The sequence below is a fragment of the Pristis pectinata genome, chromosome 25 (assembly GCF_009764475.1).
Source record: "Pristis pectinata isolate sPriPec2 chromosome 25, sPriPec2.1.pri, whole genome shotgun sequence".
Taxonomy (NCBI): domain Eukaryota; kingdom Metazoa; phylum Chordata; class Chondrichthyes; order Rhinopristiformes; family Pristidae; genus Pristis; species Pristis pectinata.
In genome coordinates this window covers 4,631,318-4,657,537 of record NC_067429.1, presented here as the reverse complement: position 1 = coordinate 4,657,537, position 26,220 = coordinate 4,631,318, and the positions used below count along the sequence as shown (strand labels likewise).

The window sequence follows — 26,220 nt, the reverse complement described above, 5'->3', positions numbered from 1 at the left end:
TCATCTGAAGTTATAATTTTACTGTTGTTAAAATAAAGGAGTACAATGTTTCTTTATTTGTTGCAATTTGAAAATACTGGCAACAGCCTAGCTCTGTTAAACCTTCAACAAATTGAATCTAAAGCATACTATAATGAAAGCATCAAGTGACAGGGAAAGGAAGAGAAAAATATGCTGCTGTAAATGCATAATATCTTCAGTGAAATAAAAACAAAGCTACAAATAAAAGGAAATTACAGATATACAGCAGCTAAGTCAGCAATTGAAAAATGAACATTTTGGCAGGCAACTTTCACTGGAAATAATTTTCATTTTTTCTCTGTTTTTCAGATATGGCTGACAACTTCCATGTAGTTATCACTGAAAAGATTTATTTTTTTAAATGTCCCTCTCAATGTGTTATTTTGAATTTCCTCTCCTCCACAACTCCAGAAAGACTCACTGCTTCCAAAAATGCCCACTTTTTCCAGAGTTCAAACACAATAACTCAACAATCAGGTAAGTACAGGCCAGTGAGCCTTACATCAATGGCAGGGAAATTAGTGGAGAAAATTCTAAAGGACAGGATTTATGTACATTTTTAAAGGCAGGAACTGATCAGGGAGACTCAGCATGGCTTTGTGCTGGGGAAATCCTGTGTCACTAATTTGTTTGACTTTTTCTGAAAAGGTAACAAAGGAAATTGATGAAGGCAGGGCAGTAGATGTTGTCTATGTGAACTTTGTAAGGTATTTAGCAAAGTTCCACATGGTAGGCTAATCCAGAAGGTTAAGGTGCCCGGGATCCAAGATGAGTTGGCTGATTGGATCTAAAATTGGCTTGGTGATGGGTGGCAGAGGGTAGTGGCGTAAGGATGTTTTTCTGATTGGAAGTCTGTGACCAGTGGTACATCACAGGGATTGGTGCTGGGAACTTTGCTCTTTGTGATATATATTAATGACTTGAATGTGAACATAGGAGGTATGATTAGTAAATTTGTAGATGTCACGAAAATTGGTGGTGTTCTAGATAGTGAAGTAGATTGTCTAAGGCTACATCAGGATATAGATCAGATGGAAAGTTGGGTGTAGCATTGGCAGATGGAATTTAACCCCAACAACTGCAAAGTGATTCGTTTTGGGAAGTTAACTAGAGGGAGGGCATATACAGTAAATGGTGGGAAGCTAAGGAATGTTGATAAACGGTGGAACCTTGGGGTTCAACTCCATAGTTTCCTGAAAGTGGCAACATAGGTAAATAGGATGGTGAAGAAGGCATATGGCATGCTTGCCTTCATAGGTTGGGGAACAGAAAATAAGAGTTGGCACATTACACTGCAATTTTACAAATGGGTTAAGCCACATTTGGGGTATTGTGTACACTTCTATGTACAGACTAGAGGAAAGATGCGATGCAGGGTTTCAACCTGAAATGTCACCTATCATTCTGCATCTACAGACGCTGCTTGACCCACTAAGTTACTCCCAGCAGTTGTGTTGTTTGCATAGGAAGAATGTGATTTCACTGGAGAGATTACAGAGGCGATTCACCACAATGTTGCTTGGACTGGAGGACTTTAATTATGGGGAGAGACTGGATAGGCTGGGTTTGTTTTCCCATGAGTGAAGGAGACTGAATGGTGACCTGATAGAAGTATACAAAATTATGAGACATAGAAAGTATAGATAATCAAAATCTCTTTCCTATGGTAAGGGTATCAAAAACAAGATCTCATGCCCACATGTTATGAAACCTAGGCAATGTTCAGACAAGTTGGTGAGTGATCAAGCAACATCTGTGCCATACCAAACCAGGCCATGACCATCTCCAACAAGAGGGGGTTGGAACTACCTACCCTTGACAAGCACCACCAAGATCCTGTCATCAACATCCTGGGGGCTTAGCACAGACAAGAAGCCAGCCACATAATTACTGTTGTCACAAGAGTAGGTCAGAGACTGAGTATGCTGTTGCGAATGACTTTGCTCCCAACACCCATCATTTACTATCCCTGCTTACCCTATGAAATGAACACATGAGGTTTGCATTCTTCTGTTTGTCTGGATCAGCAAAGCAACTCATTTGATTTGGATCACATCCACCACCTTAAGCATTTAATTACCTCCACCATTTGTGGTATACATCAACAGTCCCTCCCAACTCCGCAATTTCTACTATTAGGAAAGACAAGGGTAGCAAGTGCCATGGGAGCACCACCACCTCTGGATTTCCTTCTGAATCAAATACCATCCTGAGCTGCAAAATGCATCCAAGTCAGGATACTTTGCGACTTGGAAGTTTCCTTCACTGTTGCTATGTTTAAATCCTGGAACTCCATACCCATGAACCTTCACCAGAAGTACTGCAGTAGTTTAAGGAGGCAGGTCACCATGACCTGAATAAAGTGAATAAGTAAGTGGAAATTATATGAACAATCTGTTTACGAACTAGCCAGATGGTGAAATACCCTGAAAATCATACACCTGATGTACAAGTGAGTTTTCAATGACATAATAAAAGCCGTAATTATTGCTTAACAAACTCTGATTCTAATACACTAGTTAAATGTACTGTAATTCTCTTATATAAATATTTCAACAGACAATGCATTTTTTTCCTGCACACTTCATTGTTTACTGTCTGTCCCTGCTTAGCCCATGAATTAAACACAATTTCAGAGGTTAGTTAAAAGTCAACCACAAAAAAAGAACCAGGACAAACACAGTGAATAAAATGGGCATTAGGGAGTGTTATAGAACAGAGACCTTGGGTACAAGTACATAGTTCCCTGAGAGTGGCGACACAGGAAGGTAAGGAGTACCTTCAATGGATGGGTCAATGAGTTGGAATGTCACGTTATGGCTGTACAAGATGTTCGTGAGATCATCCCTGGAATATTGTGTGCAGTCCAGGTCGTCATACTATAGGAAGAATGTGATTAAGCTAGAGAGGGTGCGGAAAAGATTGACAGGGATGCTGCCTGGACTGGAGGCTTGGGTTAGGAGAGACTGGATAGGCTGGATGTTTTCCCTGGAGTGAAGGAGGCTGAGGTGCGACCTTATAAGAGGTATACAAAATCATGAGGGGCATAGATAGACTGCCACAGTCTTTTTCCCAGGGTAGGCTGGTCTAAAACTAGAGGGGAGAAAGATCTAAAGGGGACCTGAGGGACAGATTTTCCCCCACACTGAGTGTAATGGGTACATTAAACGAACTGCCAGAAGAAGAGGTAGAGGCGAGTACAATTACAATGTTTAAAAGGCATTTAGACAGGTTCATGGATAGGAAACATTCAGAGGGATATGGGGCAAACGCAAGCAAATGGGATTAGCTCAGGAAAGCACCTTGGTTGACTTGGACAAGTTAGGCCAAGGGTATGGCACTGGTGAGTTAAGAGTCAGAGAAAGGCAGACCTGGTAAGAATGGCAGATTTCCTTTCCTGAGCTTGATGGCTTTTTACAACAATCCAGTGGCTTCATGGTCACTATCATTGATCTTTTTTTAAAACTATAGCATTAATTAGTTGAATTCAAATTCTCCAGGCGTCATGCCAGGATTCAAACTCACGTTTGAAGGGGAAACTGAGTTAACATTTCAGGCCGAAGACCTTTTGTTCATGTTTAACCTGAAACGTTAACTCTGTTTCTCTTGCCACAGACACAGCATGACGTACTGAGTATTTCCAGTATTTTCTGCTTGTATTTTTAATAATCCAGCCATCTGGATAATATTTCAGTAAGCTAAAGAAACTGCTGTAATGTGGGAAATATGACAGCCAAGTTCTGCACACAGCAAGCTCCTACAAACACCTTAAAATCCAGATATTCTGTTTTTTTAAAATATGTAATGGGGCAAACATTGTTCAAGACAGGTGTAAGATCATTCCTTACTCTTTGGGTTGAACCATGCAAACTATTGCAGAAGGCAAACATCCATTTAAAATCTCCTCCAAAAGTTAGCAGCTCTGGTGATGCAACACTTTTCAGTACTGCACTTATATGTTAACCTTTGTTATATTTGCTCAAGTATCTGAAATAAGAGTTTAATAGCTAACCTTCTGACAGAAGAAACAAAAGCACGACCCAAGACAAAACTGTTATGTTTGGAAGTAAAACATTAGGAAAGAGTGACACAGTGAATGAAAAGTCAGTGCCAAAATATATTTGACAAAAATATACAGTAAATTGGTTAACCCAAAATCTGAGCTCCTTTTGCACAAAACAGTTTTAAAATCATTAGAATGTTTAGATTTTTAAATCAAACACACACAATAATAGTGTCCTTCTCTCCCTAACCACCACTCCCCCATCATCCAAAATTTACCTTTGATGAAGCTGTACAGTCTGCATTTATATAACTCTTCACAGTAGCTTAGTGACTAAAAGCTGTATTAGCTAACCTTCAAAGGGAAATGCATGGGAATCAAGGCTTAAATATATAAGAACTATAATGCTGAATGTTTCATATTTGCTTATCAGCAGCAATATTTAAGATGTGCAGCTAGGTATCTCCAAACCTCAGTAGTCACCTCACTATCCAGCTATGAGTTTTGTTTTGCTTCACATTAGCTCTGCTTATCAAATGAATGCAATTATTGTCAAGTTATTTACTAACTAGCACTGTGGTTTATGAAAATACCAGTGATTACATTGCCACCTTGTGGGTGTTCCTAGTAGAATATGCAGAACAATTCTATTTAAGAATATGCACCACAATTCTGAAAGAAAACATACAACAAATACAAACACAGAATACCAAAGCATCATCAAGCATTCAAAAACCATTTTTGCATTTTCCCTTACATCAACATCCTGGGCTTTATCATCCCTTCCTGAACCTTTCCTTTATGGATTACAACACTTCTTAAAACATGCTTATTTCATTTTGGTCATTCACCCTAAAAGCAAATTCTATCTGATAACAATAGATATGAAGCAATTTGACTCATTTACTCTATAGAAGTGCTATGTTGACTCAAGCTGCTATTGTCATCATGAATAGGATGCAATCACTGGAAGATCTGATGCATGGGTCTTTTGTCTGGGTAATCCTGAAAGGAATAAATGGAAGCGAGAGGAGACATTTGTACACCAGTTTGTCTAACTAAATTATGACTGGTAAATACCAACACTGATTTTACAATACACTACAGTTTATATACACTTCTGTTCTTTTTTAAAAAAAAGTTTTCCTTATGAAGATCCAAAAAAGGATCAGGCTACTCAACCCCTCAAGCATGCTCCACCATTCAACGAGATCATTGGTACTCTGATTGTAACATCAACTTCACATTCTCACCTACCTCCAATAAACATTCACTCACTAGTTTACCAATAATCCATTTAACTCTTGTTTTAAGAATATCCAAAGACTCTGCTTCCACCACCCTTGGAGAAGGAGAATTCCAAAGATTCAGGAACTTCAGAGAAAAACATTATTTTTCCATTTTGGCCTTAAATGGGCAAACCTTTATTTTTAAACAGTGATCCTTATTTTGAAACAATGGAAGTATAAAACATAATGCAGTACATTACTTGTAGAAATTGAATTAAGTTTTCTTCATTATTTATCTAAAGCTAATAGGGTAAAAGCTAAATATATCTGAAGTCCAGGAACACTGTTTTTTCTAAAATTTAAGTCCCCATTTGGGGGGGGGGGTGGCGAGTTGGGTTGGTAACTTCTATATTGGTACAAATTACACACTGGATTTTATGATACTTCATCTCTTTTGTGGTTGAGAATTACTTGGTTCCTCTCCAATTCCAAGGAGCGATGGATATTTGTTCATGTATTCTTTTAATGTGGGCTAGCCATTGCAGACCAGCTACCAAGTAAACTTAGCAGAGCAGGTCATAGTTAAACTGCAATGAGGTCCGAGAAAATTGGAGATCAGGGTCTGCTGCATAGACTTAGCAAACATACATTATGTGGACAGACACACCCAAGTTTCACTCCCTCACACATAAAAAACACGCAGCAACCCTTCTTCACCCCACCTTGATCCCTTCTGGGCTTCAGTGGCACCACCCTCAGATTCACTACCTTCGTCTCCCTCAATTGCCTAACTTCCACCCTCAACCCTCCCTTTCCTTTAATCTCTCTCCCTCTCAGGTCTGCTTTCATTCAGCCCCTTGCCTCTTAGTCTCTTCCCCCTCAGCTTCTCCGCTCTCCATCAACCACGACCTCTCTCCCCACTAACTCCAGCTGTTCGGTCTCTCCTAAAGTGAAGTTGCCCGTCCCTGACTGCCAGCACTCACCACCTCCCCACCCCCACCCCCAATCACCTCTGTCTACACTTCTCCGTACACACCATCCCCATCCCAGCAAACATGCTGCCTGAAGCCTATGCCTGAACATCAAAAGAACATTCACCGTCAACCCTGGGTTGCCTAATTCCTAAAGAACAGTTTCACAGAGCCCTGGGGCACAGCAAGTGATTTTGGAGGTGGATTCAACCTGCAATAGGAGCATCTCACCCAGCTACCATCATTATTCAGGATATATAATGACTAAATTCCCAGGACTATTTCCCACATTACCCCTAAACTCCCAAGGCCTCTTGCCTTCTATGCTCTCTATAAACTTGTGTGTGTCTTGCACTGCTTTTAAACTCATTAAGTTCATTTAATTGTTTTGCAGAGTCGGAGATTTGTAGAGCAACCCAATGCCCAGAACATAGCAGGTATGTTAAATGCAGCTGCCAATTCTTAGAAGCCTAAAGGTCAAATTATGGAATGAATGTCAACAACCTTGTCTTAGACAACACAATTTACTTGAATAGGGGTCAGTCCTACACATCACTCGTTTTCTTCAGCTGACAAACACTGACAGGATGGTTCCTGCTTATCGATGTTGCATATTCACTATAAATAATAAACATATTATTTGGTACATAAATAATATTAACATATACCAGACCAATAGCTTTTCTAGTATTGGCAAATACATTGGAATGCTGCGTGAAATATATTTCATTGATTGATTGCAAGAACCAAGTTGGGTTGTGGCTGCCACATTATCTGGCAGATTAATTAAAAAACTGATCACCACTAAAACACTGGAATTAATAGATGAAAGCTGGCAAACACTGGAGAATTATTGCTGGCATTGCAGTCCCTGAAGTGTAACACAACAGCTTTGGGTAGTAAATCTCTGTTAACAGTATGATGATTTCTAAATATCTTAAATCAACCGAAGAGGAGTCCAATAAAGAGATAGAATTTAAGACAATGTTTACAAATCTTTGCAGAGGTGGATGCCTCCTGCCAGCATGGGGTCAGCAGGAAATGTAATGCCTTATAGCTTCAGCCTTGGAATGCAGACACAAATATCTGAAGTTTCTCTATCACTTAAGAGTAAGCCATGAAAGAAAAACTGAATGATTTATATGAAAATGAAGCAACCATTCAGAATTTGTGAGATCAGTTTAGTGATGCTAAGAAGGTGGTCACAATCACAGATGTAACAATGACAATTCACCACACAAACACAGAAATGACCAAAAGCACACTCTTTGGAGAGGATTCCTCCAGAAACAAGTCAAATGGAAACAAAACACAATGCAGCCTGATCAGAATCCTTTTGTATGGTCGACAACGAACATTACAAGAAATTTAATCAAATGGCAAATGACATCCATATGTTTGTAATGTCAGTTCCAGCAGAAAGTGTGTTCTCCACTGCAGAGCTTATAGTCAACAGACTTTGTGATCAACTGTCACCAGATCATCTAGAAATTCTCTTTTTCAAAAAATATATAAAATTTCTTTAATCAGCCTTGATCATATTGATGGCAAGGAAAGCTTGAAGGACTGGATGGCCTATTCCTGTTCTTGTGTGTTCTTAACTTCATTAGAAACTGCTTTGTACAGCTTTGAGTTGTAACAAGATAATATTTGGAATGAGAATTGATCATGCATTCTTTTTTCTTTTCTATTTTTAAACTAACATATGCAGTTGGAAATTAAAATAGAAAATATTGTAAATACTCAGCAGGTCAGACAGCATCAACAGAGAGAAACAGAGTTAATGTTTCAAGTTGATGATATTTCATATACACATATAGTTGGTGAGTTTTTCGATTTTGATATAGACTTGCTTCAACATTACAATAATATTGTCCAACATTATAACTCAGTACTCAAACTTTTTAGCACTGGAGTACTTGAGGACTAAATTAATCAGAATACTTGGTCTTAATCCAAGCCTTGTTGACCTTGCTCCAGATTCTGAAACTTGTTCACTAACAGTGTAACTGAATTTATTTTCAGCTGTGATTTACATCGCTTTAGGTGGCAGGCCAGAATAAGTAGCATTCCAAATCATTAGCTGCTATGGTAAACACAGTAATCGTTTAGATTACTGTCTACTTATAATCAGTGTTCCAAATGTAAATTTAAATGACACCCTATCTGCTCTCTAAAGTGGAAACAGAAAATCCCCTCGCACTATTTCAAAGAAAAGCAAGGGAGTTATTATCTGTATTTGAGATAATATTCATCCCTCATGCAATGTCAGATTACCTGGTGACTATCACAGTGCATTTGTGGGAGCTTTCTGTGCACAACTGACTGCTTTGTTTCCTACATTACAGCAACAACCACCACAACAAAACTACTTTATTAATTTCAAGCAGTTTGTAATATCCTGAAAGGGAGGTGAATGGTACTGTCAAAGTGTAAATATTTATTCTGAGATCCCCTTGCTGTTGTTCAGAGTTATATTAAGATTTACTATGGCCCTAGGCAAAGAACAAATTGGAGGCCACGCACACCACTCTAACAAGAAGTTCTGGGGACAATATAGACACAATGGGCAAACTGAATCCCATAACTGAAGACACTGTATGGAATAATATTTAATAAGTGAAAGAAGAAAATAAAAATATAGGAGCTGTTGGTTACTCATTTCTAAAACCTAACCACTTTTTCAAAGTACCAACAGAACTCAAAGTATACGTAGTTATATTCAGAGGTAAATGCTGAAGTTAAAAGTGCAGTGCATTCAGAAAAAAAAAGTAAAAGCTAAGTGTGCATCTTTTTTAAAGCTAGGTTTTAACACCTTCCTCCTTCCTCTCACAGGACCAACATTTTCCACTTCCTCAAGTCAGGAAGCTGGTCACATTTCCTGCTCATCCACCCTTTCTCTAACAAGGGTAAAACTTGGAAGTGAGCATATGACAGGGATGGTAATTCAAAGAACCACAGTCCATTGCGGCTATGTCAGTTTTTCAAAAGAGTTCTTTAAAATTGCACTTAGTGTCAGAGAGACACGTGTACCTGCATTGTACTCCAGTGAAAAACAATGAATGGATTTTGCCATCAGTACTGAATCCAATGTTTTACAGTGACAGGCCTGTATCCATCAGGGCTAAACGCCAGGTTTATAAAGGGATAGTCCTGTGCCCACTAATACTGTACCCCAGGATTTTACAAACAGACCTGCACCCCTCTTCCCCCCAGTAATGTATCCATGTAACATAATGAGAGACTGCTGGCAGTATGTACGCAGGTCATACAGTGACAGGGACCGCTGATTAGTGCAGGCCCATGCATTAATCTGTCTCTGTTCTTGTTCACCCACTGGATTCGTTCTTTCCCTAGTCATTCATACCATGCAACGTCTTGAAACATTCAGACATCCCAAGCAATTTTAGTTGACAAAAAGCAGTAAACTTAATACGGCACACACCTGAACAAGAGATATTCATGATAATAAGATAATTTTCATGATCTTAAATGCAATGGGAAGAGGATGGGCTATGATTATGGGCCACAGGAAGCATGGAATCAATTTAAAGCAGCAAATTTAAAAGTTAGTCAAATACTACAGATGAACATCAAAAGTAAAAGACACTGATAAGACCACAAGTAAAATAATTAAAAGCAATTATGAGCACTACATCTACAAATGGAACTAATGGACTGGAGCAAGACAACAGTGGTAAGAATTCCAGGATTTAGGGTTTCAAGTTACAAGAAGTGATTCAGCAAATTGATTACTTTTCATGGTGGAACGTTATGTTTTTTTTAAATGCACATCACACTGGTGCTTGAATTAATAAAAAGAATGAATAAATGTGGATTTCAATGAGTTATTTCACTTAGGCTCTGAAAATAAAGAGCATAAAAGTACAAAATATATATATCAATAAATTGCAAACATAAAAAATTTAAGAAAATTTGTCCACATGTGGAGAACTTGAGGAATTGATTCACATCAAATCCAGCTAATGTTGCATCAACCACCTATAAAAATAAAATCTCCTCTGAAAATGCTTTGATATTTTAATCACATGCGTTACTGAAATTATTATGACAATTACCTTTTTTCAAAACTATCCAGCCTGAAGCACTGCATTTTTTGAGGCAATACATTTAAACAACATCAACTTAAATTAATAATACCACATTTAATGCAATAAATCATTTCAAGGCACTTTATAGAACAGTTAACAAAATTAGACACTGCAGCAGTGATTGAAAAACGATCAGGACAGATAGCCACTGATTTCATCAGAAGTAGATGTCAAGGACCATCTTAAAGTAGGAGGAACAAACAGAGGTTCTGCAGGAATGGTCTGCAAAAGGATTCCATATTGTATTTGCTTTGAACTTTTACAATGTGTTTAGCACCATAAATAAAGATCATTATTGTTTACTGATTTTGACATTAATTATATCAGCCATTTTTCCATAATATCACTGGGGTCAATTTTTATTTAGAATTTTAAAAAATGAAAATCTATGCATATTCTCCTCCTTTCTCCCTCCAGCTCCCTCTCCTTTTAATACCCCATTAAAACCATCTCTGCTGACCTACTTTACTTATGATTGCAACTCTAAGGTAATCTGGGTATTTTTTAAATCTTAAATGCATAAACATTAAAATTAAAGTCTCATATACATTTAGAGCATCTCATTGTAAATTAACCAAGAATTAGTTAGTGGAGAACCGGGGCCCTCTTTTGGGAACTTGGGATTCAGTCAACAGTAAAACTGGTAAGACTAAGAGGGTGTTGCAAAGGAACAGTTACTGTTCCAGTCAAGAGGGAAGACTTTATTATTGACTCATTTTAAAACCTAATTATAAGCTCTCTTCCTGTAGAATCTGTTTTTATGATAGAGAGCAAGAAACTAATGTACTCATAATTTTTGCTAATGTAGCTTGAGATTTGCATGTAAAGTGGCATTTCCGAAGTTGTCTGGAGTGTCTTATTCATTGGTATTACTTTCCATTTTCCAGCAAAATATCATACTTGTATTTCTGGATACCAGACTGAAGTCGTTGTTTGTTTGCTGTTACCACTAACTAAATTCTGCTGTTTTTGAGATGAAAATGGAAGTGGTCTCCACATGAGCGCATCTCTTTCCTGGGGCATTTTGTAACTGTCATCTATCAACAATGCGTAAACATAGTAACTTAATAAATGCAAAGATGGAAAAGGAACTTATTTTGACGAAGCAAGACATTCGGGCATCCATTAGATTTGTGTGGACGTACAGACCCGAATCATACAAACTGCAGTAATTTGGAGTGCTTATGCTTTAACTGAAACAAAGGCAAAACCCATTATTTTTTTAAAAAAAGACAATATATAGTTGTGACTATAGGGGATACATTTCAGGAAGGAAGGTAAACACAATAAATTCAACTAATGCCACACTGAATTGCATTGACAACAGCACCTCTCCATCAATTGCCTTTCTACTTGATGTCTTTTGCAGAGCATTACAGGATTTTCCTGTGTAGCACAAGCACAGATCTATCAATACTGTACTCATGTTATACAGTGACAGACCTGTATCCAGCAGTACCTATCCCAATGTTATACGATGACAAACCTGCACCTCTGTGATACAATAATAAACTCAGTACAAATCTAAATCTATCCATGTTAAAGGGACATGCATGGGCACTCAAAACATTGTACCAGCCTAGTGAATTAACTCAATTCATAAATATATCTAAATGAATTCCATAAGAATTGCTTAAGGAATTATTCTGACCACAGAACAATATTCCTAGTGATTAAGGTGATGGTTTAGAAATCACCTAAATGCAAATAAAGATCAAATTTAATATGATACAGACTCCCCATCATATAATTCTCTATAAAATAAGGAATATTAATTGACTTTTAAAACAGGAAGCCAATACAACTTCTCTAATAAGAGGGTAATGATGAAACTTAGCCCCAAATAGCAAATTTCCTTTCTTAATATATTGTGCATTACACTAGGTGCTGCCAATGATGGGAATAGGTCTTGAAGCCTTTCTAACAGTGACTCATCAAATACCAGCCTAGACCTTTTACCACAGGTATAAAAATGAACTCCAGCAATTTGAAATTCAGCATTTATGTTTTAGCTCAAACTTGGATCTGCTTTTCCCTTGGATGCTGATAGAATTCCTTGAAACTGCTAAAGATAACAAGAATAAAGCCTGTTGTTTCCTTATATGTACTTGTAATAAATTCCTCCCCAACAGTGCTGTGGGATTGACAAACACATTTCAATATAATGTGTTGTTCATTTCTCAATGTCCCTTTCATGGAGTATAAATATTATAAATATTGAGAGGTGTAAGTGCAGCACATAGTATCTATATAGATATTATTGTATGGTAATGGCTTGTATTTAGTTCTTGTTTCGTTACTTCTAATTTACATAGCATTTTAACCAATTCATTCTCAAGGCTATGTCATTTCAACACTCATCACAGTCAAAACTAAGGGTAGAGAAAAGATTTACTGAGCTATGTGCCTTTATTAAAAAGGAGCTCTTTTCATTAGAACAGAGATTAAGAAACAAATATGGAAAACCATTTTCCTCTGGTTAGTGAATCAGCAACTGAGGGACAAAAGTTCATCACCAAAAGAAAGAAGTGACAGGTTAACTATTCAGATGACCTTATAGGATACTGTATTGCCAGAAATCATTTGGGAAGCAGAATCCAAAATAACTTTAAAAATATTATTTCTTTTTAAAGAATATGGGATTGAAATTCTGTCAAAGGATCAGTGCAAGCATCATAATTAGAATAAATAAAAGATCATCTTCACGAGAAAATTTTCCTCCCAAATATTTGAGGGTCTTTGGAAGTCTCTTACTTGGTAGGAGCAGAGTCTTTGAATATTGATAACACAAAGGTAGATACACACTTAATGAGTAAGGGAGTTGAAAGATTAACACATATAAAAGGAATGCAGAGTTAAGTTGTAGTCTGATCTTATTAAATGACAGAGAAAGCTCTGCTAAGAAGTTTCTTCTTCTCCTAATTCATATGTTCATGTAAAATTTATTTAGGACAGCTACCGTAAGTGCTCTTTTTAAAACAAACCCTCAAATACACAAAAATACATATTTAATCAATTATAATTTTCGATTTCTTTACAATATGTTTTTTTATGTTTGCACGTACTTCAAATCTGTCCATCTGAACAGGTTCCATTATAGCCCATTCTTTATTGTAGTGCAGCAGTTTACTGGTGTCCAAAGCACATACCTTAACAAGGGGTAGATGGAAAGTTTGCATTTACAGTTGCTCATGTAACAAGCCTCTCTAGTTACAAGGCAAACAATGAACTAAGAAAATATTTGCATTGTAAAGGTTGCCCTTCATACAAATAGAAGCACTCTGTATATTGTTCTGGAGAAGAAAGTACATGCTAGCAAACAAAAATAGAACACAGGATATTGGATGAAATGTGACCAGTAGAAGACGAGAAAAAATTTTTTGAAAATTTTTTTTCCTGAAAATACAATTAGGAAGCAAAGGACGAGCAAACTCCTGCTCTCTACACTTTAATGACAAAAATTCTGCCCTGGGAAGGTTCTGTAATCACTGTTCTCCAGCCAGGATGAGATCAAAGAAACCATGTGCATGAGCTGCAGTAATTATTCCAGTCCCTGCAAATTCTTTGGCTTGTAGGTGGTAGAAGCACACAAGAAATATATTCCCACATGTTAAAGACGACTTATTTGTGTGAATATAGTTTAGGATGGAAATTCTCACATCAATGTACTGAGATAAATTTTCAGAGTTAAAGGGCATGGGCTGAATCTCAGCACATGGGCACCACCACCATTTGTTGAAGCTTATTAAGGCGTCTTAAGACACGAGGCTGTCATGTCAATTGATGGAAAGTCATTCCACTGTCACACGTGTGCTCCTTACTCAGCTGGTTTGCTCCAAATTTACATTTTTGAGAGTAATAAAGCGATAGCACAGCACTGAGTTGGACACCAAACAGGCTTCAGAACTCATTTACAGATGGCAGGCAATACTTCATACCCATCTATGTAAATATACTTGCACACTGCACAGTTATTGCATTGCACTTCTCAGCATCACCTCATTTGTAACATTTATGTCCATCAGAGAATCACACTCTGTACTTTTAGTAGGGTCAGGTGAGTCAACTTTTAATTGTAGCAACCCTCCTTATTATTGGTTAGACCTCAGCTAATGTATCTAATTCTGGGTGTCATACCTTAGATGCAGAACATCTTTACCAGCAGGATATCCAGTGCTGAAGATGTTCAGTTAGAGAGAGTGGAGAAACTGGAACTGTTCTTTCAAAGTTAGGTTAAGGAAAGATTTAATATAGGGATTTGGAATATTAGGGGTTTCGAGGGTGTCAGAAGAACTTGGGGTAAGATGAATGCAATACTGGATCTCCTCTTAGGGAATGAGACAGGGCAGGTGACAAAAGTGAGTGTATGGGAACACTTTGGATCTAGTGATCATAATTCCATTAGTTTCAAGATAATTATGGAAAAGAATAGGACTGGTCTGAGGGTTAAGATTCTAAACTGGAGGAAGGCCAATTTTGATGGCATCAGAAGGGATCTGGCAGACATTGATTGGGATAGCTTGTTATCTGGCAAAGAGGTGCTTGGTAAGTGGGAGGCCTTCAAGAGTGAAATATTAAGAGTACGGAATCTGTATGTTCCTGTTACAATAAAAGGCAAGGCTAACAAGTTTAGGGAACCTTGGTTATCAAGGGATATTGAGGCCCTGGCAAAGAAAAGGAGGTGCATATCAGGTATAGGCATTTAGGATAATTTGACGTGCTTGAGTATAAGAAATGCAAGAGAACACTTAAGAGAGAAATCAGGAGGGCTAAAAGAGGACATGAGGTTGCTCTGGCAGACAAGGTGAAAGAGAATCACAAGGGTTTCTACAGCTATATTAAGAGGAAAAGGATAGCAAGGACAAATTGGCCCAGTGGTCATCTATATGTGGAGCCGAAAGAGATGGGCGGGAGATTTTAAATGGACTTTTTGCATCTGTATTTATTCGGGAGACAGCACAGAGTCTATTGAACTGAGGAAAAAGAGTAGTGAGGTCATGGACCGTATCTGGATTACAGAAGAGGAGGTGCTTGCTGTCTTGAGGCAAATTAGGGTGGATAAATCCCCAGGGCCTGACAAGGGTTGCCTTGGACCTTGTGGGAGGCTAGTGCAGAAATTGCAGGTGCCCTGGCAGAGATTATTGAAAACGTCTTAGCCATGGGTGAGGTGCTGGAGGACTGCAGGATAGCTAATGTTGTTCCATTGTTTAAGAAAGGCTCTAGGAATAAGCCGGGAATTTATAGGCCAGTGAGCCTGATGTCAATCGTGGGTAAATTATTGTAAGGTATTCTGAGGGACAGGATATATAAGTATTTAGATAGACTGGACCTGATTAGGAATTGTCAACATGGCTTTATGTTGGCAGGTCATATCTAACTAATCTAAGGTTAAGTCGCTTGGCATTCAGGATGAAGTAGTCAATTGGATTCAACGTTGGCTTAGCGAGAGAAGCTAGAGAGTGGTAGTAAATGGTGCCTCACTGATTGGAGGCCTGTGACTTGTGGTCCACTGCAGGAATCAGTACTGGGTCCATTGTTATTCATCACCTACATTAATGTGGTAAACTGGATCAGCAATGTGCGAATGACACCAAGACTGGGGGCATAGTGGATAGTGAGGAAGGCTATCAAAGCTTGCAGTGTGATCTTGATCAGTTAGTAAAATGGCTGAAAAAATGGCTGATGGAATTTAATGCAGACAAATGTGAGGTGCTGCACTTTGGGAGGACAAACCAGGGTAAGACTTACACAGTGAATGGTAGGGCTCTGAGGTGTGCGGTAGGACAAAGGGACCTGGGAATACAGATCCATAATTCCTTGAAAGTGGCATTGTAGGTAGATAGCGTTGTAAAGAGAGCTTTTGGCACTTTGGCCTTCATAAATCAAGGCATTGAGTACAGGAGTTGAGATGTTATGCTGAAGTTGTATATTGACATTGGTGATGCCAAACTTAGAGTATTGTGTGCAGTTCTGGACACCTACTTACAAGAAAGATGTCAATAAACTTGAAAGACTGCTGAGAAAATTTGCACAGATGTTTGCTGGGACTTGAGGACCTGAGTTACAGGGATAGGTTGAATAGGTTAGGACTTTATTTCCTGGAGCAGAGGAGAATGAGGGGAGATCTTATAGAAGTATACAAAATAATGAGGGATATAGTTAGGGTGAATGCATGCAGGCTTTCTCCCCTCAGCTTGGATGAGACTAGAACTAGAGGACATAGGTTTAGGGTGAAAGGTGAAATATTTAAGGGGAATCTGAGGGGGAACTACTTCACTCAGAGAGTGGTGCGAGTATGGAATGAGCTGCTAGTGGAAGTGGTGATGCAGGTTCAATCGTAACATTTAAGAGAAGTTTGGATAGGCACATGAATGAAAGAGGTACGGAAGGCTATGGTCCAGCTGCAGGTGGATGGGACTAGGCAGAAAACCAGGTTGGTATGGACTAGATGGGCCGAAAGGCCTATTCTGTGCTGTAGTGCTTTATGACTATGACTCTATGAATGGAATTTTATTTTTACACGGTTAGTTAATATGATCTGAACTACTTGTAGGGTTAGGGTAGAGGAAGCAGAATTAATAGTATTCTCAAAACTAATATTTTAGGTAATTTTAAAGAAAAAAATGTAGGACTATGAAGAAAGGACTGGAGAGCTAGTCTAATGTGATAGTCTCCAAAAAGCCATCATAGCCACAATCAGCCAAATAGTCTCACCTGTGCAATGGTTTAGCAAATATTGTTTAGTTAATTCACTCAATTCCTGTTGGTTCATAAGTCATTCAGGTTCACATTACATGGTGGAAGTTAACAATCCTGGCTGTAGTGCCAGTGACTATTAGAAACAGCCACTGGAATAGCCAAACTGCTCTAGTGCAATTGTACTTACTTAGTTATGGAAAATTGACCAGATTGTCCTAACCACAAAGTTGTGGTAAAATCTAGTCCAGCCAATTACCACCACAGTAATGAAGAGAGTACCATTAAGCCTTCTTGATCATCATTAACTCATTCGTTGGTCCCAGTTTAGGTCCCGTCAATATTAGGATACTGATGACCTTATCACAGTCCTGGTCAAAATAGATGACACCAGAGAAGAAGACAAAAAGGAAGGTAATAACTCAAAATCAAGGCACTATGGCTAATCATCAGAGCCCAGGACATTGTAGCAAGAGTTCCTCAGAATGACATCCTTGGCCATATCATCTGCAGCTGCTTAAGTGAAGAATTGCTCATTGTTACAAGAGTAAAGAATAAAGCTGCTTGTTTGTTGTTAGCTCCATTTTCATTTTATCTGACAAAAAAATTAACACGTTAGTCTATATATTTTTTTTAATAACGGTGAACTTCATTGGTTTGAAATATTAGCCCTTCAATGCATTGACCTATCCACTGAATGCCAACTCGATCAACAAGTTGTTATTGCATTACTCAATGATTTATTACTATATTATACTAATACTACATTACTAGAGTGATACTCTACACTCTGAACATCCATGCTCAGGCTGATAAACAGCAAATATTCACAGCACATTAAGTTTCACCATCCTCCCCTGGAATTCCGAAGTACCACATTACTACTTCCCACCAGCAGTACATTGGAGTTAATGTATGTTCTGCCCATAGGATTCAGCAATTCATTAACAGAGGCGTACAGCATGAAAACAGGCCATTCGGCCAACCATATTCATCCTGACCAGCGAGCATCCATCTGCACTAATCCCATCTCCTTCTATGCCTAAACAGTTCAAGAGCTCCTCCAGAGACTTAAATGCTGTCAGCAACCCCGCTTCCACCACTCCCACGGCCAGTGTATTCCAGGTACTCACCACCGTCACCTTCAGTGTGCCAGCTCATAAAGCTCATGTTGTACCAGGAAGCAGTGATCCTTCACTTCTTGACAATGAGACACCCCAATGGGCAGCTTCATAACATTTTAGAAGGTGTCTGAATAGTTTGCAAAGTTTATTAGCCCATAATAAATATGAACAAGAGTAAACCACTCAGCCCTCGAGTCTGCTCCACCATTCAATATGATCATGTTTGATCCAGCTTTCCTCAAGTCCACTTTCCTGCTCTATTCCCATAACTCTTGATTCCCTTGCTGATCAAAAATCTCTCTCAGCTTTGAATATATTTACCACATGTTCCACATTTCTGCAAATCATGTGTTCAACCTTGGGGAATCCTGCAGGACTTCAAGGGACCACGATAGATTGACTATTTTCAGAAGAAGCCTGCAGAATTATATTCCTAGGTACAAACCTCTCCCACTACAATCCTTAACACCAACCTAGTAAACAAATAATCAGCAATCAGCAGAGCTTAGACGATACACAAAATCCCTCAATTCTTGCAATGCAGATCCAACAGCACTGAATTTTACACATTAAGATAGATTCCTGCATCCTGCAATTTAAATGGCCTGTTATAAACATGTGTGTTTCCCAATGACTGACATCTTGCTTAAACAACTATGACCTCTGTACTCAAGGCCCTATCATCTGACCTGGAATGGTAATCATTGGAACTCTCTTCCTCAATAGGCAGTGAAAGCAGAGCCTTTATATATTTTGAAGGCAATAATAGACATTCTTTGGTAAGCAATGGAGTAAAAGATTACTGGGAGAAGAGAAATGCAGAGTTGATGTTACGATCAGATCAACCCTCTTCATGCCCCTTATCCCAATTCATATGTAATACTTTCTCACCTAATCCCATCACCTCACAATCCCCAAGCAAAAGGAGACTGGTAGAAAAGGGCAACACAGAGCAGATGTTTCTTCTCACCATGGACCTCTCTCATATTTCTCTGCATCTCATTGCATGGCCATGATAAATATTGTAAAAGCAGAACAAGCTAGAAAAAATAATCAACTTTGCACTGAGAATTTTGTGCCATCATTCACTAGAATTACTTGGCAGATGTGGCACATCTAAATGTTTCGCAGTTATCATTTGCTGCAATGAAGCTGTAATTTTTGAGTGAAAATCATCATTCAATTTTTGGCCACAATCAGTGTTTAGTTTGAACATTCACATGACACACATGACACTTAGCAATCTTTGTAAGTGAGGAATGGCAAGTTATTCGGTAATGATAGCAGCACAGTGACTTAACTCTGCACAACTAAGTATGTTATTTGACAAATGAGAACACCTGAAGAACATTTGTAGCAAAGTCACAGCAAATGACATGGTAGTGGAAAATCATAATATTTTTTCCATAAACTCATATAACAGTGTCTTTTTAATTTAATAACCTGGTAGGTGTATTTTGATGTCCTAGATTATGCTGCAGTGTTTCCCTCAGGGGCTGCAATCTGGCTGGTCCCATTCACTTCGACTCCATACAGATATCCTTGGTGATCCACAAGAAGCTCTTGCTTTAGATGGGCCAGCTGCACACTACTGCCTAAGACAAATGAAGAAGCAGTGTGGGATAACTAGCTGCAAGGCACAAATTTATGTGGTCCACAAGAGATTATGGTGGGAAGCAAAGTGGTGCCATAGGGATATCACTTCCTGGACCTGCATACCAAGGCAACCTCTCAAGGACATGGTAGCTAATGGTATAATGAACTGCTGGCACAGACTACTCTACCATTTTTTTTAACATTAAGATGCAGAACAACCCAAATGATAGATCCTGAATCACAGGTGCATGGATCCAGCTCTCTTTGCATTTCTCATCAGAGCTCTCTGTACAATTGAGTAAGAGGATGCATGTGAGTGGGTAGGAAAATGTGGTGAGAGTGGTTTGGAAGGGAGTGTTTCAGTTGTGGGAGCATGCAAATGCTCCTGCAAAAGTGAAATGAGTTTCCTCATGCTTCTTTTGCTCTCCAGTGTGTCTGAAGCCAAGAGATTTGTTCAAGTGTGCCAGCCATCTACTAATGCAGGAAGGCATCAGCTGACATACAATACCTTTCTGTTCAAGGAGAAACAGTTAGCTCCTCATGTGTAGCACCCGCTTCTCCTTTAGAACCGCAGGCTGCTCATGGTTGCATACCTGTGTCCACTGAGAGAAATAATCTGTTCACATATGAGGACATTAAGCTCCTCCTCGTAACATATCACTGTTCACTTCAAGCTGCTCTCTTGTGGCAGAGCCTAGACCTGGACTAGGTGTGATTATGAATGCAAAGCTGAAAGACTTTGTGTAGCCTCCCTCTGTGTGCGCGTATAAGCCTTAATAGACTTGTATGTGTGCACTGGACCTCCATCCTACTATATTTCGCATTGACCAGAATAACTATATCCCTTTTGGTGAATCTGGGAGCTCTCCCCTGAAGCAGACTCTCTCTGACCTGAAGCCACTTTAATATACTGTATATTGTTGTCCTCTGGCTGCAATGAAGAGTGTCAACAGCAATGAAGAGTGTCAACAGCAATGCTGAATTGAGTGTGGTCTCCTCAGAATTTGTGGGTACTATTGTAAAGCTTCTTATCTGAATGTAAACCAGCCTAACACTGTTCCAAATATCTTTCTGACCAATTTCATGATCATTTGAGGATGGCCCAGTTTGGCACTGGTACTAAGCACAAGATTGTTTAACCCACCAAAAGTAGATAAAATAAGATTTCTCAACAAAGCTGTCACTTTACAGTGCATTCCTTTTGGAGCTTTTAAACACTGGTCACTCCTAACAATTCCCAGATGATGATATCGCTAAACGACAGGAAAAGAGTGCATGGTTTACAGGAAAAGACTGATCATGATTGGGAAACACCAAAGTTATAAATACTATCTAACCTTGAATGAGATCTTTTCCTGTTCTGTCGTAGTAAGAACAAACTCTTGAAACACTTGTTTCCATGCAGTCTGACATCTCACACACACCACACACACACACACACACACACACACACACACACACACACACACACACACACACACACACACACACACACACACACACACAAAGAGGAAGATGCCTATCATACAAGATAGAGGGCAGCAGAAACACACACTCAAATGATGAGTCTTTCCTGTTGTACCATGTACTATGTAACTCTTTCACAGACTCTCTTCCAAGTATTTCATCTCTTCCAGAGTCCTCTATGTACATTTTTCAACTCCCAAAAGTAATCAATTAAAAAGTAATCAATTAAACAGTAATCAATCAACTAAAAAAAATCAAATAAAATGTTCCTAGTTCTGATAGAGATCACCCAAACACTGCGCCTGTTTCTCTCCCCACAGATGTTACCTGACTTAGAGCATTTCTAGCATTTTGTTTTAATTTCAGATTTCCAACATCTCCAATTTTTGCTTTTTTGACCTCTTTACATCTTTGATGCCCAACCGTTAGCCATCCCACCCTTTACAAAGTTACTTTCAATGCATCACAAAATAAAATCCAGAATACACCATGGAATGGATTGCTGGCAGAACTGCTGTACTGAGGAGGGACGGTTTGTCCAGCTACATGACTCATCCATGAGCCTTGTTTCTCCAAATTAGTATCATATAATCAAAGATGATAAACGCTCTACTTTTTCAACAGATTATAGGTTTAGCAATCCTTGTATTTTAGTGGTTGCTATGGTAGTAGCCAGTAAAAAAATTTAAAGAATCAAAGTTTATTTAACTGCCACAACCACATCACTTTTCCTACAATTCCACCAAGCAGACAGAAACCCAATAAAGGCCTGCCTAGCAACAAGTATTACTGAGGATTTGCTTTAGAAAGCACAACAAGAGTGGGAGGAGTCTAAAAATGACACTTCTGCAATGCATTCCCTAACAATTTGCCTACTAAATAAGCAAGTACATTAAAACAACCTACAATCAGACATAACAGCCAAATCAAGCATCACTCAATTACTTCCTCTTCCCTTTGCATCATGAAAGGGTGACACAACTAAGTGAAAAAGGACTCCTCATGCATCTTTTCCAAGTGGATACTCAATGGAAAGACAATAAAATTATCCAAAAAAATCTATATCCAATGCACGTACCAGTAGAAAGGCACAAATTTAAATACTTGAAGTCAACAGTTTTATTAAAAGACTGAAGGGAGTAACCTATAAAGTAATCACTAAATAATAATGTCCAAAACAGCTGCATCACTATATTGCCTAACATACATTCCAAGTGCAGAAAATGTCCAAAACTCACTTAATCCAAGGGTGAAAGGAACTGATTAAACTATGTGTACAAATTGAGGTGTCCAGAATTAAATGATGATTTATAAATCATATTCATTTGCTATTCTACATTACAAAGAATAAACCAACAGCTTTGAATAGGTTATGTACCAGTGATATTAGATCTGAGGAGACATATTATGCAGATTATTTACAATAATATTCACAGTTATACTATTAAATAACTCAACACTCCGCACATTAAAGGCTAGCACGCACTGTGATGCATTATCATATTGAAGAATGCAGATACCAAAGAAAGATTATCTAGAAACTCAAGTGTATGATGTTATATTAAGACACATATACTTTCCAAGTTTTGAATAGATCGGGGGATGACTGAGTTTTGCTCAGGAGTCATGAAGAACAGATTGCAGGGAGTGGAAGAAGATCAACACCGTGCACACAGGATGGGGGGAAGAGATGAGACAGAAGGGCAGGTGATGTTGCCAATCGTGTGAGAATTAGAGATTGCAGGAGTGGAGCTCAGCTCAAACAGAAAAATTAAACAACAGTGATGTGCCACTGATAATCTCTGCAAAATTTCTGAATGTTAACCTGCAACAATGATATTCTGTTGACTCTGCATCACATCATAATCTTTTCTCAAAAATAGCTTTCAAACATAAGAAACAGGAGTAGGAATAGGCTACTTAGCCACCTTTCAAAAAAGATTTTGGATGACCCTCCTTCTCAAACATTACTTTCTGCCCTATCTTCATTCAGTTGTAAGGCAGGTACAGTAGTATAGCGGTTAGCGTAACGCAATTACAGCGCCAGCAACCAGCTGTCTGTAAGAAGTTTGTACATTCTCCCCGTGTCTGCATGAGTTTCCTCTGGGTGCTCTGGTTTCCTCCCACATTCCAAAGGACGTATGGTTGTGGGCATGCTATGTTGCACCGGAAGCATAGCGACACTTGTGGGCTGCCCCCAGAACCCTCTACGCAAAAGATACATTTCACTGTGTTTCGATGTACATGTGACTAATAAAGATATCTTAATATCCAAAAATCTACTGATCTCCACTTTGAATGTGATCAGCGACTTAGCCTCTACAGCCATTCAGGGTAGAAAATTCCAAAGATTTACAATTCTCTGCGTGAAAAAAAAATCTCATTTCAAATTGTGAGAGCATCCTTCCTGCATCTATCCTGTTGAGCCTTTTAAGAATTCACTCTGAATAAACTCTGGAGAATAAAGGCCTAGCCTGCTCATCCTCTTCTCATGTAACAGATTCTCCATCCAGAAATCAGTCTGGCGAATCTTCACTGCACTCTTCGATAGAATTTTGTTTTAAGATAAAGAGACCTAAATTGTACACAATAATTCATGGTTGTTTCTCCAAGATTAACTTAACTGTAGTTAAACATCTTTGCTCTGGCACTCAGATCCTATTGCAATTAAGACCAATATAACATTTGCCTTCCCTAACTGCCTGCTGCATCTGCATGGGAACTTTCAATGACATGTACACAAGAGCACCCAGGTTCCCTTCAAAATCAACATGGCCCAATCACTCACCTTTTAAAAATACTCAGCACTTTTGTCTTTTTTATTAAAGTGGATAATTTCACATTTCCAAGTTGTACTCCATCTGTTTTTGTTGATGCCCCTTTGCATCCTCATTAGTACTCAATTACACTTAATTTTATGTCATCAGCAAACTTGGAAATATTATATATGAATCCCCTCAGCCAAATCAGTGATATGGATTGCGATGGGGTCCAAGGATAGATCCCAAAATAGTAACTAATTCCTACAGTAACCCCATTAGTTTACAGCCTGCCAGCCCAAGAACAACCTGTTAACTCTTAATCTTTGTTTTCCATCAGTTAACCAACTTTCAATCCTAGTATATTCCACATGCTCTAACTTTGATCATCAACCTCCTGTGTGGGGCCTTATCAATAGCCCTCTGAAATCTGCAGGTGTCTCCTCATCTATTCAACTAGGCACTTCTTCAATGAAGTCCAATAGCTTAGTCAAACATGATTTTCTTCATAGACTCTACTCAATCCTATTATTATTTTCTAAATTAAAAAAATCTTATACTACAGATTCCAACAGTTTCCCCACTACCAATGGCAGGCCAACAAGTCAGCATAGCCTGTTTTCTTTCTCTTTCTATCTTGACTAGTAGGGTCACATTTGCTACCCTCGAATCTAGTGAAAATACTCCAGAACATATAAATGTTGGAAGATGATAACCAGAACATGCATTATTTCTAAAAGCCACATCTTTCAAAACTCTGGAACATAGATCGTCAGGGTCCTTGGGATTTATCAGTTTTAAATCTCATCAACCTCTCTAGTCATATTCTATACTAATACATGTTTCTTTTAGTTTTTTTATTTGCATTAGACCATTGCACCTTCAGTTTTCCCGAAGGCTTTTGTGTCTTCCATGAAGACAAACACTATTTATATAACAGCACTGCCCTGTCTTTATTCCCATTATAAGTTCTCCCCTCTCTGTTTGCAAGGAATCCATATTTGCCCTCTCTAATCTTTCCTCTAAATAAACCTGTAAGTTCTTTCATAGTATGGTTTTTATGTTCCTTGTTAGTTTACTCTGATATTCTATTTTCCCTTTATCATTTTTTGCTCATCTTTTGCTGAATTCTAAATTGCCGGTCAATCCTCAGGTTTGCTGCTTTTTCTGGCAAGTTTAGAAATCTTAAGCTTTATATTTTTTTCCGTAATCCACTTTTGGGACTGCAGTTATTCTTTTAATATTGTATCTGCAAGGCATGTATACTTACTGCAAATCATACATTACTTACATAAAACGCAGAGATTAAGCTACATATCTTTGTAGCCCTTCTTCTGGAGCAAAGTTATCAACTTTTAAAATCCAAAATGGGAAAAAGAGGAAAGAAAAGATAGCAAGGATATCCAGGATCATTAGGGCATGGTGGTGGTGTGGCAGTTGAATTGGCAGACTAGTAATCTAGAGGCCTGGGCTAACAATCCAGATATCAGAGTTCAATTCACAGCATGATAGCTATGGAATTTAAAAAATTGTCATTTTAAATGATGACCACAAATCCACCATCTGATTTTCTAATTGGTTGACTTCTGATAGAACCTCCCAAACTCGCGACTTCTACTACCAAGGTCATGGGCAGCAAACACATAGAACCAGCACACACATAGGACATAATAGCACAGTACAAGCCCTTCAGCCCACGATGTTGTGCCGACATTTTATCCTGCTCTAGGATCTATCTAACCCTTCCCTCCCACATAACCCACCATTTTTCTATCATTCATGTGGCTATCTAAGAGTCTTTTAAATGTCCCTAATGTATCTGCCCCCCAACCACCTCTGCTGCCAGTGCATTCCACGCACCCACCACTTCCTGTGTTGTAAAAACTTGCCTCAGACATCCCCCCTATACCTTTCTCCAATCACCTTAAAGTAATGCCCCCTTGTGTGAGCCATTTTTGCCCTGAGAAAAAGTCTCTAACTGTCCACTCAATCTATGCCTCTTATCATCTTGTACACATCTATCAAGTCATCGCTCATCCTCCATCACTCCAAAGAGAAAAGCCCTAGCTTTCTCAACCTATCCTCGTAAGACATACTTTCCAATCCAGGCAGCATCCTAGCAAATCTCCTCTGCACCCTCACTAAAGCTTCCACATCCTTCCCAAGAGAACACAACCATGTGGAAGTTGCCTCCAAATCACACAATATATAATCATTTCTGGATCTAAATCCTGGAACTCCC

At 38.7% G+C, this 26,220-nt stretch overlaps 1 protein-coding gene across 4 annotated transcripts in view; it reads right to left on the bottom strand.

Moving 5' to 3' along the window:
• LOC127582867 (rho GTPase-activating protein 21-like) overlaps positions 1 to 26,220 on the bottom strand; it is a 302,839-nt gene that overhangs the window by 150,123 nt on the left and 126,496 nt on the right. The gene's annotated exons all lie outside the window — the stretch shown is intronic.